Source organism: Camelus dromedarius, chromosome 20 (genome assembly GCF_036321535.1).
Source record: "Camelus dromedarius isolate mCamDro1 chromosome 20, mCamDro1.pat, whole genome shotgun sequence".
NCBI classification, from domain to species: Eukaryota; Metazoa; Chordata; class Mammalia; order Artiodactyla; family Camelidae; genus Camelus; species Camelus dromedarius.
This window is the reverse complement of record NC_087455.1, coordinates 6,821,863-6,839,391: the sequence shown is the minus strand read 5'-3', so window position 1 is coordinate 6,839,391 and position 17,529 is coordinate 6,821,863. Positions and strand designations below refer to the sequence as shown.

The 17,529-nt window shown below is 52.1% G+C and overlaps 1 protein-coding gene across 6 annotated transcripts in view; it reads right to left on the bottom strand.

Annotated features, from left to right (window-relative positions):
* ST3GAL1 (ST3 beta-galactoside alpha-2,3-sialyltransferase 1) overlaps positions 1-17,137 on the bottom strand; it is an 85,651-nt gene extending 68,514 nt beyond the window's left edge. For 5 of the 6 annotated variants that reach the window (XM_064476819.1, XM_031439662.2, XM_010988804.3 and 2 more), the window contains exon 1: positions 16,894-17,137. The gene's annotated coding sequence lies outside the window, so the exon portion shown is untranslated. Of the gene's footprint in view, positions 1-15,917; positions 16,053-16,893 lie in introns of those variants that run through there. The other variant, XM_064476820.1, reaches the window with a different exon arrangement.
* Between the last annotated feature and the right edge of the window lie 392 nt (positions 17,138-17,529).

Below are 17,529 nucleotides of genomic sequence, written 5' to 3'. Positions count from 1 at the left end.
TTTTGAACAATAAGCCGATAACAAGTGTAACACAAAGAAAGGCTTAAGAGTGCTTATACGCAGAATTTCCTCTGTCTTGCAGCTGGGACTCATTCTGCTGCACACTAACATGCCCGAGTGAGCCCCCTGATGAGAAACAACATGGGGAGAGGCAAAAGGCATCCCAGTCTTCCCAGCTGAGCCCCCAGGCTCGTGGGTGAGACCATCAGAGACAACTGAGCCCCAGACAAGCTGCCCAGTAAACCCACAGAATTAGGGGAAATAAAAAATGTTTGTTGTTGGAAGCACTAAGGTTTGGTGCTGTTTGTTATGCAGAGAAGCTAGCTGATACAACCATCAAGTTATCTTTACACTGCTGGCAGTGATACAACATGGTTAAAATTCTTGTTAGAAAGAAAGGTCAAGAGATGATGAGAGCCATGGCTGAGGCTGGGCTGTGGGCGAGAGGAAGAGTGGAAGATGAAGGAGTTATTTTAAGGATTTCATGACCAACTGACCCCAGATTTCTCTGAAGGTGTCTGGTGTTGACTATAAACAGATTCTATTTGGAGCTCCTGATGGGGGCGGGATGTTTACACAGAAGAAACACAAAGCAGCCAGAGCCAGAGCAGTCAAGGGAAGCTGCTGAACTGAAACTTCCTTTTCAGCCTCAGATGTCTGAAAGAATCAAGGCCGGGGCTCACTGCCACAGCCTCCTAACCAGGTTGCTGTTGCGACGTCCTCCAATGCCAGCCCCACTCTCAGCAGCAGCCAGAGGGGTCCTTGTACATCGCACCCCACACCTTCCTCCCTCCCACCACTGGCTCACATCATCCTCTTTCCCGCTGTACTGTCTACTCACCCTTCAGATCTCAGTGTCAACGAGCTTCCCAGGGACATCTTTGCTGACTGGCCAGACAGGGCCAGGCACAGCCACCACATGCTCCCACAATCCCCTGCACTCCTACTGTCACAGCCCGATAATTCCATGAGGCATGAGTGTGTCTGTCCTACACACCACTCGGCCCTCACCACCCAGCACACTGCTTCCCCGTGGGACAAAGTCAAGTACTATCTCCTGAATGTGAGAACGAACAAAGCAATTCATGGACCACACTTCCAGGATGTTTGCTTTGACATGCTGCCTTCTCTGCCCCCCAAATGGGTTAGGGTCCTTACTTTGGGGTACCCATGGCTTCCTGTGCTTCTCTTCATTCATTTGGGATTATTTATTATTCTTTCATTTAGCAAGAATTTACTAAGCACCAGGCATCTCCTAGATTTCCCCACTGTCCCACATGGGGGTATGGGTATAGGAGTTGCTCAGTAATGACTGCTGAATAAATGAACAACTGAGTGAACGAGTGAATGAATGAACGAGTGAAGAAGCAGATAAATCCCTAAGCATCAGTTGAGATGCGGCTGACTTACAACATAGCAGGAGCCTGTATCTGAGTGTTATGTATGTTACATCTTATGAAAGACTTGATAATCACCGTAATGCCAACCTACACGTACACATGCACCAGCAGGGACTTAGAGTGTCCTTGTGCTCTACCGTAAGACATAAGAGGGAAATCTGTGAGTTACAGTAAACGTGGAGCCCTGCTCCCAGTTCAGCCCCGGGTCTCTGATGCCACAGCTTGGCACTTGCGGCTGCCTGTGAAGTCTGGTTAAAGCCTAAGACTGGCCTTGGAGCAAAGCATAACCCTGAACCAGTTTTTGCATTCACCTGCAGTTGGCTTCTTTATATATGTATTTGACCATTGCATGGGATTCCCAACCCCAAGGAGGGAGCTTGCAAGCACGGGCCAGCCTCAGCAGTTACTTTGACTCTCTTGTCTTTTGCTTTTCACGTGGGTCCTAAAAACCTTTTCTGAAACTCCACATCACAGCTTCCTTCCGGATGGCCTGCTGTCTTGTATCTTCCTGTGTCTCTACCGTTTCCCCAGCCCTCCTACAACTGCATCTCGTTCAGAACAAAAACTAAACTGTCAAAAATGAGTGAAGTGCTATACATGGGAGACCAATCAGATATAATCCCCATTTTCAGGGGAGGCCCAGACAAGCTCCTATGCCTCTCCAAGATCACAAATGAGGAAACTGAGGCCCAGAGAGGTGGGCCCAGGGGTCACAGGGCTGGAGATCAGAGCTGTGGGAACGTGAGCTGAGTGCATCCAACTCCAGGCTCAGTGCTCTTCCTGCGACCAGGCTGACTCGCTCTCATCCCATCCCAGCCCATTTCTCCCCCTTATTTCTCTCCATCCAACTGGCAGCCACCAGGTACCAACCAGGCCGTTAGCAGCAAACTGCTGGGCTTAAACCAGGAGACCTGGAGGCAAGAAAAATGTCCACTAATTCCAGCCGGTGCACAGAAGACTAGGACAAATTCCAGTCAAATCAATCACAGTTAGTTTTCACTTCTCCTGTTTTGGAGCCAGAAATCATTTCTTCTTTGCCCCTGTTAGCGCATCCACCATCTGAAGTGCCTTTCTCCTGTGCAGTAACATGCGATAAATCTTATACGAGATTTTGTTCTCCAGTTTTCTTTCCTCTTGTGGGTAGAACAGGGGACTGAAAGTGAAACTCGACATTGCACTCGGAGGAGCACAGCCTGTCTGCTTAATAAATCATAACTTTTCTCCTCTAAGCAAAAAAATGATTATCTGGAAAATCATTAACACTGGGCCTGGATGAAAAATACGGCTGCACTTTCAAATTACAGGAATCTTTTCTCAGAGGCCTGTGGTCATGCCTTGTTCCAAACCAGGGTGGCTGGCTGCTAGGTGTGCCAAGCAAGGGGAGGCCGGTTGAGTCCAGCTGCGTGAGTTTAGGAAAACAGCCTTCCTCTGAGTCTTAGCTTACTCACTGGTAAAATAGAACTTACACCTCTTCCAATGCTTTATGGGGTTGGACTGCAAAGCAAGAGAATAAGAAACGTGAAATTGCTAAAATAATAATTATAAGGTAAGACCAGCAGTAAGCATAGTGGAAGATACCATTTAGGGGGGTAGGTTTATTTACTTTTTTTTTTTTTTTTAATGGAGGTACTGGGGATTGAACCCAGGACCTTGTGCATGCTAAGCATGTGCTCTACCACTGAGCTATACCCTCCTCTCTTGGATGATACCATTTTTAAGTGCTTACTAACACTTTTTCAAATTAAGCCCTTTGTACTGAAAAGCTCAGTTAATCCTCGCAATGGTCGTGAGATATGTGCACTATTATTTGCATCACTTGCGGATGAGTAAGTGGAGGGTTGCAGAGATTAAATGATCACAGTAGAGTGCAGCCTGAGTGAGAAACAAAATTCCTAAGTGGGCTCTTTTGAAGCCCAGGACTAACACAGTTCACTTCAACAGTGTTTACAGAGCCTCTTTTGTGCTGTGCAAGCATGTCCTCTGCCCTGGCAGGGACAGCAGTACACTCTTGGGCTCTGTTCGTAAGAAGTCCCCTGTGTGAGGAAGGGGACGCAGGCATACCAGTAAGAACCACACCACTCTGTACCCAGTGGGAGATGGCACATATCCACGTGGGTGGTTTCTCAATCTAAACTCCTGACCAGCACAAGACGATCATGGAGAGTGAGGTCTAGAACTGAGGCTGTCAGGAGAGATCACTTTGCAGAGGGGACGGGTGACCCAGAAGCAGGAAGGTGCAGGGGCAGAATCAGAAGATGATGGTGAGATGCCCTAGAAAAGCCTGGTGTCAGTGCTAGGATGTCCAGAGCAGGGCTGCTGGCCAGGCTGTGGGATGACAGTGGGGTAGGGGGCAGGAATTCTGGGTGTGGGAACCAGGGATGACAGGGCTGATGCCGAGAACAGAGGAAGCTGAGGGGGCAGCCCCGACAGCCCCTTTGGGGTGCTGCTGTACCCCCACCCCATCCCTCACGGCCCAGGGACTGAGGAAGCCAGCCCTGCGGGTCTAAAGAAGAAACCTGGACAGCAAGCAGGTGTCCTCAACAGGCTGGGAAAGCTGTTCGTGAATGGGCACCCTCCCTCTCTGAAAGGGGTCCTGAGAATGAGTGGATTTCTGAATTTGGAGCCCAAATGCTGAGTTCTAGCTGCTCTGCCGGGGACATGTTATCATCAACAGCAGCTGCTGTGCGCTGAGTCTGGACAACGCTAATGTTCCCTGCACATGATTTCATTCAGTCTGCACAGCCGGCCTCTGAGGGTGGTGGTCTCGAGCCCACTTCACAGATGTGGAAATTGAGGCTCTGAAAGAGTTATATCATTTGCCCCAGGCCATGCACTTAGAAATTGGCAGAGGTGTGATTCAAAGCCGGGGCTTTCTTTCTCTTCCCTATCCAGCCTGAGTGGGCTCTAGAAGGATGTGCCCCCATCTCAGGACCACAAGGGGAGGGACAGTGGGGCTCACTGGTCTGTCCTGCTGCGGCCGTGGTCATCCACGGCTCCCCAGTTCTCTCAGTGACCAGACTGGGAATCTCCAGGTGGCTTTCAATTTCTAATCTCTCAGCATCCGAGTACCAACAGCTCTCAAACCCCAGAGAGATAAAGTCACCAGTCCTTCTCACCCTGGAGCAACGCAGAGACTCCCCCGTGGGCTACCTGTGAGATGCTAGGCCTCTGCCTCCCACCTGCTGCACACTCCGCTCGTCGGTTTGCCTGAAATGTGGGTCTGGCTAAGTCTCGTTCTGCACGCGGGGAAAGTCACTGTGATCAGACCTCACGACTGAAAGAAGGCAGGGCGGTTAGGATCCACCCGGTTGGCACCTGGATATTTTCCTCTCTTGCTCCTCCCACCAATCGCACGCTGGGGACGTGCCCCTGCTCTGTCTGTGGGTTCCCCCCGGAACTGCCCCCTGTGTACTGTCTCTCCCATCCTCCCACTCGTCTTCCAGCATGAAGACCATCTGCTCTCCGGGTCTTTCTCCCACACCCTGCTCCTGCTTGATTCATCCCAAATCACAGCTGGAAAGCTGGGTGGTGGTGTCCCCAGAGCACACGTGGGGAAACGGAGGCCCAAGAGATAACGAAAAGTGGCCCGTGCTTCGCCCTGACCCTCGCTGACCCCTCCGCCTCTGAGGCCTCCGGGACACGAGGTGCCCCCTTGGCCTTCCTGTTGGGTACCTGGATTTGCCTTCAGAGGAGGGAGATGCTGGCAGGCTGGGCGGCCTCCCCGGGGCCTGATGGGCACAGTTGCATGTCTGCTGGAACCAGGAGGAATCGTGAAACACGAAAGGGCTTTTTTCTAGGCAACCACAGCCTAACTAAGGAGGCATCACTAGGTACTTTTGGACAAGATTTTGTGGATGAAGGGAAATAAGGGAGGAAGAAGAAAATAAGAGAGGGACAGAGGGAAGGAAGGAAGGAAGGAAAGAAGGAGGGAAAGGAGGGAAATGAGGGAAGAAAACCTGTACTGAAAATGAAAACCTTGGGCAGGAGGCCACACTGGCGTCATGCAGAGGCGGTCTGCGGTGAATGTGACCAGAGTGCCACCTTTAACTGTCCTATTTATAGCCTTTTCAAGTATGGTTTAGTGAAGGAGTTTAGTATGGTTTGATTCAGTAGTGGTGTCTCCTGGGCAGAAACTCAGAAAGGATGGAAGGGCAGAGAGATAGAAGGGCACAAAAATGCATGCAGACTTGCTCAGAGTGGGGGTCTAAAAGAGACTGTGTGTTTGGGGGTGTTTCTGGGACACAGGTGTACACGATGGGGATCATGAGCACAGGAGGCCTGGGCAGCGGTTCATCTAGGAGACCTGGCACCAGGGTCCACGCACTGGAAGTTCGTCTCTAGGACAGACTGAGCTGCCCGAGTCGGGCAGGAAAGCCCGCAGTGAAAGCAGGCCATGGCAGCCTTGAACATGGGGCTGGCTTCTCACTGAGGCTCCGCCTGCTAAGGCTGAGGAATCACACCGGTCAGTCCTCCAGCTGAGCTGTCTTAGAGATGAAAAATCGGGCAGGGAATGTCTAAAATATCACATCCCAAGTCTCAGGTGGACCGTGTCTACCACTGGTGTCCAGGGGCCACACTGTACCTTCTCAAGCCCAGGGAACTTTCCCAGCCTTAAATGTAGACAGCTCCAGAGACCCTCACCCTACCACCTCCTCTAGGAAGCCCTCCAGGGTTGGAAGCTCTGTGTGAGGAAGAGCTTTCTAATCCACAGAGGTGCCCGGAAGTCAAAAGGCCACTGTGTGGGGCACAGATCCGGTTCTCACTGGCAGCATTCAAGCAGATGCAGGATAACAACACGCTTGAGTCAAAGTGAGGAAACCTAACTCACGAGAGGCTGAGTAAGGGATTTCTAAACTTGAAAGATGATGATCATAGCACGTACTCAGCAAGCACTGATACGGGAGGCACTCTGCAGGGCCCTGGTCTAAACACGTTCCAAATATTAACTCACTTAGACTCCACCAGGAGGTAGGTACTATTATTATCCATATTTTATAGATGAGGCAATGGAGGCACAGAGAGCTTATGTAACTCACTCAAGGTCACACAGCAAGGAAGTGGCAAAGCAGGACTGTATTGAGTGAAGCAACGAATGACTCGGTAGATGGATGCTTGAAGTCTTGGAGGAGAGGAAGGCTGAACAAGGGCACTGCTAAGGATCTTTGCAAATGCTGGGATTTTACAGTGCTTTCCGATTTCATGCTCTTTTACACATGCTGCCTCTGTAACTTGTTATCATTCAGCCGACGCACACACAGCTTCCTCTCAGCCCCTCCTATAACGGTCACAGCTTATGACACCAAGGCTCACACCCAGAGAAAAAGAGAAACCCCTTTACTCCACCCCAGGGGCAGGTCCCTGACGATGCAGAGGCATTCCGATATTCAAAACTGTCCCCAAAGCCAGTTCGTCTTGTTCTCCTTGTTTGGATGTTTGGTATTGTATAGACATCAGCTTAATTTATACAATCCTGTAGTTCATGGATGATTTTTGCTTAGTTCAGTTTGTTTCCTGTCATAGGTTTGAGACAGAAAAACAGAAGCAGCATTTACACTGGAGCCAGTTCTTCAAACCATTCTGAAACTTGAAATTTCTCCTAGGTGGTGGTGCACAGCCTGCCTTCTAACCTCTCCTTTTCGTTTTAATTTCCTTTTTTTTGCTGAAAGACTGACATTTAAAATTTAAAGAATATGCTTTAGAAACAACCAATTAAGACATTCTTGTTTGCGGCAGCTAATGTTTCCCAAGCAACAGTCTTTATTCAACAAACTCTCCACCAGGTGGTAGGATTAACAGGGTTTTCAAGTAACAGGAAGAACAACACAGCTTTCTCTCCATTGTGAAGATGTTATTAAGAGGGAATTTTTGGATGCTGCAACAGCGACTTTTACTGCTCATTTTTCTTGAAGCAGACTGCCCCAGAGACACCTGTCTAGGGATCTGGTAGGTGTCCAAGCCTGATGACAAACTTTATACTAAGCTTCCAGCTCACAGTCCTTCCTCAATCCCCAGGAACCATGGAGATCTCTGAATTGCATCTATGCAGATGAGCCAAAGGATGAGAGCTTGCAGTCAGCAAGGCAGGGATGCACGTGTCAATCTGAGAATCCAGCCAGACGACCACGGGCTGAATACACCCATCCAACCAGCCCCAAACAGTGAATCGGGGAAAAGGCCTGGAATCTGAGCCTTTGGCCAATAGCATGGGGAGAAAAATTAAAACCTCCTTCCAAAAAGGATGTTACAGAACTTGGGTCCATTTGTACCACGCATCAGGTTGGATGGCACACCTCCTGGGCTACTTGGGGACAGACACCCAGTGTAATGTGTTTGACAGCTGCACCTCTTAGGGAGGCAGCCCCACCCTTCCCAGTTCCCCTGATCTAGAGACACAGGGTCATCCTGACAATTACACAGCACACGGCCTGAGATCTCTGGCTTCGGGCAGAAATGGGACAGTTATGAATTCTGGTTCTGCCACTTTCTAGCTAGCTGTGTGACCTTGGGCAAGTGGCTTACCTTCTCTGAGCCTGTTTCCACATTTGTAAAATGGGATTAGTTTTTTAAGAAAAAGTACAAACAGTGACTTTACAGGGCTGTTGTAAAGACTAGGGATAATAATTAACTCTAATGAGGGAAAGTGTACACCCTGGCCCAGTGGAGGTGGAGGTGCTAATGGGCACAAGGAAGCCCAGAGAGCAGGCTCCACAGGTAAACTCTCAGGTTTACTAGAAAATCCATCAACTGAAACCTTTAAAAACCGTCAACTGTAGCCTTTAAAGTCCTGCTCAAGCACAGAGCACACACTGTAACCCCTCTGCTCACGGACAGTTAATCACTTCACCTCCTCCCCCCAAACGTGCAGGCATCTTCCCTGCTCCCTGAGGGTCTGCAGGCTGTTTCTCTCCTCTCTCCTTTCTCACAAACCCCGTTCCTGCCTTTGTTCTCTGACTTCGACTCCATGTCCTAGCTGATTTTCTGTCTTGTGAGAGAAAATGATTTACAAGCCAAAAAACGAAGTATCAGGGAAATTCCCGAGTGAAACGTCTGACTCGTTGGTTGACGGCTCCTCTCCGGAGGTGCCACTATGACCTGCCTACCTGGGTCTAGGACGCCTGCCCCCCAGCGAGTCTCCCCCGGAGGGCGGCTTGCCAATGCTCAGGCTGGTTCTCGGTCAGGTCTGTTTCTGGCTGCGGTCCCTCCGCACCTACTTCACACGAACCGTGAAGGGCAGTTGTGGTCGCTGTTTGCGAGGTGCTGTGCTGTGTTAGATTGTGCTGTGCGGCGTCATATTGTCACAGCGATAAAGCTTTGGCCTCCTAAGTTGATGCTAGGATCTAAGGAGGAGGCTGAGACTTCGTTTATGCGTTTTTTTGGCCTCTGTTCTCAGAGTCAACCAAGCAGATGGAGGGAGCAGGGGGTGAGGTGGAGACAGCAAGACCCTGAGGGGCTGGGATGCAGGGAGGTGGCTCCACCAGGGTCAGAGGCCCTTTCCTAAGCAAGTGCCGGGTGTGGACCAGATCACCTGACTGAGCGTCAGCTGCCTCACTCGTACAGTTCAGGACAGGAAGGGTGGATGGGGGGGGTTCTCAGGGGTGAGTGGAGGCGGAAGATGTGATGGGGCTGCGAGGTGGCTGGAAGTGTGGGCTGCTTCCTTCCTCAGGAGTTACCAACTTTACATAAAGGTAATTCTAGGCACTGCAGGGGAGACCTGTGACCTTGGGCAAGTCACTCCCTCTGCAAAATGGGAGGACCCCCAACCCAGTATAGCACATGGAGGAGTCAAACTGAGGTCCAAACAGGGTCAGACCTGCAGATGCCAATGGCTGTGTGCACTGAGGCGGGTTTCAGAGGGTATTTTAGCTCTGAGACCACTGAGAGTTCCCCGGGGCTCTAGGCAAACCACAGGGAGACAGAATGCAGCCCTTCATTACTCGGCCAAATTCAGGGGATTTATTCTGGGCTCCAGTCTAGTCTTCCAAGGAAAAACATTTTTTTTTTTTTAATTTTCTCTCCTTTCCACTGAGCCTTTTATTTCTGAAAAGGTACATGCCCAATTAGATGGATTTTCGTCTTTTATGTGGAGTTGTTTTAGGTTTTTGGAGCATGAAACAATATTTTGGAGTCATTCCACTCTCTCAGTGAGAGAAGTAGCTGGGTTTGCTTTGGTCGTGTTTTTTTGGTTGGGTTTTTCTCAAGAGCCCTCTGCTAAGTAAATATGCATGAAGGGAATTTTTAGTCACTCCGTTCTGTTAGTTCAGTATGAATTCAAATGGATTTTTTTTTTAATGCAGCAAAATCTATCACAATGATAACTATGTAGGTTTGATTTTTTTAAGGTATCTGGTGAAAGTCAGAGAAAGTATTTTCTTGTCACATCCAAGTGTGGACCTCCCAGAAGTCATTTGCAACCTCTTTTTTTAATGCTGACAAATAATTTGGAACTAATGTTCTTTTCTTCTCAATTTCTCTGTATTACTGTAAATGATTTTTAATTTGTATTTTATGTTCTCCTAAGGGTTCCAGAATCAGACCTAATTAGATAGCTTTTAAGTATTTTAGAGAATAACTATATATATATATATATATACACACACACATATATACACACACACATACATACATACACACAGATAGTCACACAGACACACACACATGTAGAGGCAAAAGAAATGGTCTAAACATCCCCAGATGTTCTTGGAAGGAAAAACCCCTTAACATAGAATATTCAAATAGGATTCTTTGATAATTGAATATTGAATAGGCTAAAAGGATGTGGTGGAGCTCAGCCCACCCCTATACCAACATGTCTGAATCTTGACCTTTTCAGGAATAAAAGCTAAAATTTGTCAGGTGACTCTTGCATATCTTTCTTTTTTTAATTAAAAAAATAACATTTTTTAGTGGAGGTACTGGGGATTGAACCAAGGACTTCGTGCATGCTAAGCATGCGCTCTACCCCTGAGCTGCACCCACCCCTCTCTTGTGTATCTTTCACATCAACTGTCCAAAACACCATCGCCTGGACAAAGGAGGAAACGGAGACACAGAAAAGGTAAGTAATTTGATCACTGAGTAATAGGTGATAAACCTGGGAATGAAACCTTAATACTTGGGTTATTCTGTTTCTCTCAAGATGCTACTAAAAATAGCGTAAGGATTTCATAACATCTAACACCCGACGCACTTGTATTAGTGTGGACAGAGCATGACAGGTTCAAACTCGGGCTTCCACCGGCCGTGCAGCCTTGGGCAAGGAGTTCCTCTTCCGCCTCCAGCTTCCTCCCTGTCCTCTGGGATTCCTGTGTCATCACAGAAGATGACAGGCTTTTACCTGCTCCCCTCCAGGCCTGCTCCCGGCTGTCTCCACCCTGTCTTGACCTTGAGAGGCTCCAACAAGGAAGCCCTTGACCTCTGGCTGCTGGGTGGGCTCAGCTCTTGGCATAGGGATTGTGGGGGGCAGGCAGAACCGAGCGAGGTGGGAGAGCGTATCCTCCTGGCCCTCTCCTGCCAGGGGTCAGGAGGCCCTTTCTAAAAACTAAGTGTATCAGCTCCTAATGCCACCCTTTCCTGGTTCCCCTCCCCCACCCCTCCCTTTGCCTCTTCTTGGGGGATGGGAGTGGTGGGGCGTGGTCACTGGGCCCAGGTACTGTCACATCCCATGCTGATTTACCTAAATACCACTCCCAGCTCTGTAAACACTCTCTCTTAAACTCTCCACTCAGCTTGAGTTCATATGTTTTCTACTGGAACACAGAAGGATCTGAGGTTTAAAATACTTGCCACAATACTGGGCACACGCTAACCATTTACTAAAAAGTAAATGCTGCTTAATTTATAAGCAGTAAGGCCTGTTCACATGCCCCATCCTGTCTTGGGGGATTTATATTGCCATCTAGTTGAGGAAATGGAAACTCGGGCTAAGTGATGTACCCAAGGTCAAGGGGCAGGAGCAGGACCAGGACCGAGGAGGTCCCCCTGCCCAGAGGAAATATCCTGACATCGGAGCCACCTCATTGCCCCAGTGCTGACCACGACAGAGTCCACTCCAGGGCCTTCAGCCTCCACACATGCCACGCCCTCAGCTGACCAGCCAAGCCACACAGTAGGGACTCAGGGCAGAGAGCATCTCCCTCCCCCAACCCAGGTGTCCCTGCTCCTGGTACCTCTCTGGGTCATGCCGTAGGAGAAAAGAAACTTTAAAACTTCATACAACTTGCAGGAAGGAGAAAAGAATGTTACTACTCCAACCCAACCATTCCACCTCACTCCTGCCAGGGTGGGTTATTAACCAACCATGTACCATTAAAACCAGCCTTGTGTTTCACGTGTTTTTCCAAGAGCTTTCCAAAACTTAACACCTGCAGTCAACCCTGCTAGTCCCACATGCTCTGTCCAGCCAGCACATCCTCTTACAACTCTCTGGAACCAGGCTCTTCAGTGGGATCCCAGGAGGCTCCAGGAGCATGGTCCCAGCTGCAGTCCTCTCTCACATACACTCTAATTTCACCCTCACAGGGGCCCACATCCTGAGGGACAACTGCCCACCGCATCTTGAATCTGGCCCATAAGGGGTGCAGGGCTTGCCCGAGCTCACACAGCTGGACCACGGTGGCACTTCCGACCCCACACCACCTGCCATTGAATCGCACTCTCCCAAATCAGCTATTTCAATCGGAGCTGAAGTATAAGGACAAATACTAAAGACAAAGCGTTGAATTTTATTTTTTTGAAACCAAAGCAAAGCAGCCACTCTCATTTTTTCCATGCCATCACTCTGAAACCCAGAGCCCTCGGAGGATCGCAGGGTTCAGGGACCTCTGGCTGAGTGACAATGATGAATCCCACAGAAGCAAACCGGAGATCAGGATGTAGTACAGGAACCGGGGGCCAAAGCACCGAACCCCTAAAATCCCCAGTTCCCTCACCTCTGCAGAACCATGCACAAGAGACCTACAGCCAATCTGTTCTTTTACTTTATTTTTCTTGCACGCAGACCACTTTGATTAGACATCAATTCTACGCATTCAAGAAAATACCTTTGCTCTCCTGTAGTCTGACTGATGTCTAGAAGAATTCCCCAAGTTACCCAGGGGTTGTTTCCTCAACGGACCCTTCTGTGGGTCCCCCAAGGCAGAGGAATCCATTCCCTCCCCTGTCCCAACCCTGCCTGAGCACATGCATATTTCTGCTCTAGTGCAAACAGCACTGTAGGGTAACTGTACGTCCACACGCACCTCCCCTGACACCATGACCTCTGGGGGTGGGGGACGCAGACCAAATATGTGTCCTTCCATCTCTACACTTCCAGCACCTTGCATGGTGCCTGGAACAGAAGAATTTCCTAATAAATGTTGATTCAACCAAAATCTAAACCATCCAACCAACAATACCACCTAAAGAAATGAGAGAACCCCAGGCTTTGCCGGTCTCCAATAAAGAAACAGAGACAGAAGCGTATGGAAAAGAGTGGGCTTGGGAGGGAAAACCTGGAGGACTAATTAATCTATTTAAAGCTTGAGACTAGCCAGCATTCTAGATCAGCTCTGTCACCAAAGGTCCCTGTGACTTCTCCACCAGGCCTCAGGATTTGTGAGTAAAATGAAAGAGTTGTACAAAATTTCTAAAAACATCTTCTCAGCTCTTACCGTGGGGACCTCCTGGAGAGGTCGCCGTGGTTCCTATTTGCAGTAGGCATCTTTAGGGCGTCTTCACAGAAGTCACCTCAACTCTGTCAGGTTTCAGACCCCAGAGTCTGACATTTCTGGGCCCCGTCTCCATAGCCAGGCGGAGAATTTCTGGAGAATGACCTGGCTGACTGAGCGTGGGCTCCTCAAGGTTCCGTGAGTGAGAGTAAACCTGGGGTGGGGTGGGCTGTCTGTGATGCTGGGGTGTCTATGATGCTGGGATGTCTGGACAGTTCTGAGGATGGAACTGGAGGCAAAGCAAATGTGGGGAGGGCGGGGGCGGCTGTCTTCACAAAGAAAGCCTCTAAGGGCCCCAAGGGGACACAGGCAGAATTCCAAGCCCCTCATTTCACAGAGAGTGAAACTGAGACCCAGAGCCTGAAACAGTTTGGGTGCGTGGCCAAGCAATTAAATGTTGGCCCCGGAGCTAGAACACAAGCTCTCGCCAGGGCCCAAGGCTGGGCTCCTGGAACCAGATTAGAGCAGGAGAGAGCGCCCAGATCCTCTGGTCTGCGAGGGGGCACTGAAGGTTCCACATGGTTTTGCAGTGGAACCAAGTGTATGGAAGCCTTACTGGAGAATAATTCTTTGTGACCAGGCCAGCTCTTCCACCCGCCTGTGGCATGTGTGTGCAGATATGCACGTAGGACTCCCTGGGAAGTGGTCTCAGGATGAGATGACTGGTGGATTTTATTTCTCCCTTTCTTGGATGTTTTTTGTGGTGTGAGAGGGGGCCCAGGAGAAGGTTAAGGTTTAGATCCTATAAGGCAAAGTCTTGTCCAAATATGACTCCTTTGGTCAGCAGCCTGCTATGCAGCAATGGACTCAGGCAAGGTTAACTGACCAGAAGATGAAAAGAGGCCCCTTCCTGAGGGGCTGTCCACAGCTTACCTCCAGGGGATGCTCCTGGGGCTGGTGGTGGAGCGGGAAGCCGGAGACTCATCTGGCACAAAGCCCCATGCACTCCTGAGGCTCCAGGACCTCCAAAGGACCCTCACTGCCAGACCCACAGATGAACCCACCCCACCAAAACTGGAGCACAAAGGCTCTGGTGGTCAGTTCCGGGAAGGTCCCCGACTTCAGGAGAGGTGCTGGCCAGCCCAACCCCGGAGTGCCGGCCTTTGCCTCCAAGTGGAAACACAGTCTTGAGGTCAGCAGGAGGCTGCTTACATGCTAACTGGTGCCTGCTAAAGCTGAGCTTAAAGGATGAGAACCCGCACCCCCTAAAGAAACCCTCGGCTATCACTTCAGGCCACACTTCCTGTTTCCTTCCTCTTAGCCCAGGGCTCCAAGGAGGTGCTGCCCCCGCCAGTGGAGCAAAGCTGAAGGAAGAAACTGCTGGGGCCCAGGCCCTGGCCTTGTCCCAGCTGTAAACCTGGACAGTAGATAGGGGCCTAGGAAAATTCAGGGACAGCAAGTTCCTGCCCATGCAGGGTTGTTCAAAGGTTGGCGAAGGGGCTCCCTACTTATTCTGATATTTATTCAGCAAAATACATTTTTTATGTGATGAAATTTCTCTCCACATATACGGTGTGTGACCATATGTGCGTATATACACATATGGTCACATACACACAATTTATACGGTATTTATTTTGTGTAACATATTTGTAATGTTGTAGTAATGACACCATCTTACACATATGGAAACAGACTCGGAGAGATTTCATCTCACTCCAAAGTCAGAGAGAGATGATGGGAGACTAGAAAGGCTCCCCACTCTGCCCCCAGACCTGGGCATGTCACGGTGAATTCGGGTCGGTCTTTTCAGCCAACAGCAGGATTTCAGAAAACGGGCGGGCCATTGTTTTGGGGAGGAGGAACCAGAAGTGTGAGGAGGGCAGTGAGCGACCCCTAAGCACCCAGCCGCTGGTGCCTCTTCCCCGCGTCGGAATCAAGCGGCAGTTTCCACGGAAGCCGGTAGGGGGCAGTGTACCTTGCCTTTTTCGAACCTCCGGACAGCTCTCCCGCAGCTCCCGAGAAAGAAGCCCAGGCGGATCCGCCTGCAGCTTCGAGAAACAGCCCATCTTTGAGCCCAGCACGTAGTAGGTGCGCAAGGTATGTCTAGAAACCAAAAGGGCTTGACCGGGTAGACGGATGTGAATTAAATAGTAAACGTGAGGAGAAAGAGGGAAGGGATGTCCAGACCCCGGCCAGCCCCTTCCCCCGTAGAGGAATTTTCAAACAGCCTTTGCAACCTACTGTGTGCCAGGCACGACAGCTGGACAACGTCGTTCACCGCCTATCTCATTTTTCCCGCTGCCAACACATACACACACACACACACACACACAGCCGCAGAGCGGGAGTGGATGCTCGCTATCTCCCTGAGGAACCATCTCGGCACAAATCCGCGTGGCGTGGGGCCCTTGAGGTGGGGGGTGATCTGGAAGAGGCGAGGAGTTCCCCGGCCGTGGGCACGTGAAAGCCAGGAGGATGACTGATGCGGTAACGCAGCGAGGAGGTTACTGTCCTCAGGGTCAAGGCTGTTTCCCTCTTTGGGACACAGAGCCCGCGAGACGCAGTGACACGCCCAGCCCCCACCCACTCGCACGCTTCTGGGCGAGCTGGTGTCCACTCGCCCAGCGCCCGCACCGAGCCTGGCGCGTGCTAGGCGCTGGCTGGGACCCTCGGGTAGGAGGGAGAGGAGACTCGGTCTCTAGCGGACAAGAGGAACCCGGACGATCCCAACACGTTTCCCAGGAGACCCGGCCGCAGGATAAGGCGAAGGTGCCCTGGGGGCATAACTGCCCAGCTGGGGCGCAGCCTCAATCCTCATCTCAAGTTCAGCCGCGCTTCCTCCCGCAAGGTCAACCACAAACACACTCACGCTCAGTGAAAGAAGGAGCTGAAAGTTGCGCCACTGTCCCGATTCCGAATCTGGCTGTACCCACACGGCTCCCCGCTCCTGCGCTCTCCCAAGGAGCGGCCCCTGCCCCGCGCAGGTCGCACACCCGAGACGCAGACAAGTTGCTAACTTTTGTCAGATTATTTCGCGGCAGCTGCGGCGCCTAACGGGACTGGGGCGGACTCAAGAGTTTCGAGTTGCCACCAGCACCACCCCCGCCACGCTCCGCTTCGCCCACCCCAGGCCCTCCCTGCCCACCACGCCACGTCCAGCTGCCTCGTCCCGGGTGCCAACCTCTCCACCATATCCGGAGCAACGCGGGCCGGCGGTGTCCCCGGGGGTTATGGCCACCTCCCAGATCTGCGCCTGCTCGCAGCGGATTTGGAAGCTGGCTCCGGATACCATCCCGCGGCCGCCAGACCGGATCACTTGGTGGCCTCCGCGCGCCCCCACACTCCCCAGGCTCCGCTCTAAAGAGCCAGAGCCCTGCCGCCTGGTGGGGTCTCATCCCACCCGCGGCCCCTCTGGCGGCTCCACCTTTAGGCGGCCCCGACCCGAGAGATGCAGGCCGGCGCCGGGTGCAATGTCACTGGGGCCACCGCAGGGATCGCTGCCCCAGACCCAGGGTAGGCTCCCCGTTGGGCTCCTGGCAGCTCTTCCTGAAACCACTGAAGACCCCTGAGCCCGACCCTCCTGACCGACCTTCGTCCTCTCCCCAAAACCCCGGCGGCGCTGCTGCTAAGAGGTCTCCCTACGCGTGTCTTCCTCCCTCCCGGCGCCCGGGGTCTTCAATCTACTTCCACCCTCCTGTCACACCCTCCTGGATCCTTCCCCACCACTTCTGTCCCCGGCTCCGGGCAATCACTCCTCCACTCAGAGAACACACACGGAACTGCCCGAGCCCCAACTCCGGCGGACGCAGCCCCCTGCGCACCCCCGGCCCCGCGCGCTCACTCACCGTGGCTGGAGACACGCGGAAGTTTCCGGGGCTTGAGGCGATGAGAGGACTCGGAGAAGAATAAAAGGTGAGTGTCCGGGATACTCGCCCCCTTCCCAGCTCACATAGCCCTTTCCTTCTCTCTCTCCTCCTCCTCTTCCTCGCCGTCCTCCTCTTCCTCCTCCCTCTGGTCTTTGTCTTTGCAAAGTGTCGAAACTGTCTGGCATAGTGGAGCTCCGCCGGCGGAGGCTGGAGCCGGGGAAGCGGGGAGGCGGGGTGAGGATGGGAGCGGTCTCGGGAACACCTTCCCCCGGGTGTAACGGGAGGGGGAGGCGGGCCGGCCGGGGAGGGGCCCGCCGGGGCCGAGGGCTGGGGCGCGCCAGAGCGGGGCGGGCGTCTCCGCTGCGCGCGGCCCTCCCCTTCCTCCGCCCAGTGCCCGCCCCTCGCTGCCCTGCGCTCCCCTACACACACCCCCCCCCCGCCCCGGCCCCCCTCCCGCCCGGACTCGGCTCGGCTTTCCCCTGGCTCCGGGCTGCCTGCGAGCCCAAGATAGAGCTCCGAGCCACGTGGACTGCTGCCCGCTCGGCGGAGGCCCGGCCCGGGAGACACCAGAGGCGGCGCTGGGACCGGATCGTCGCTCGGAGAGGGGCTCTGCGC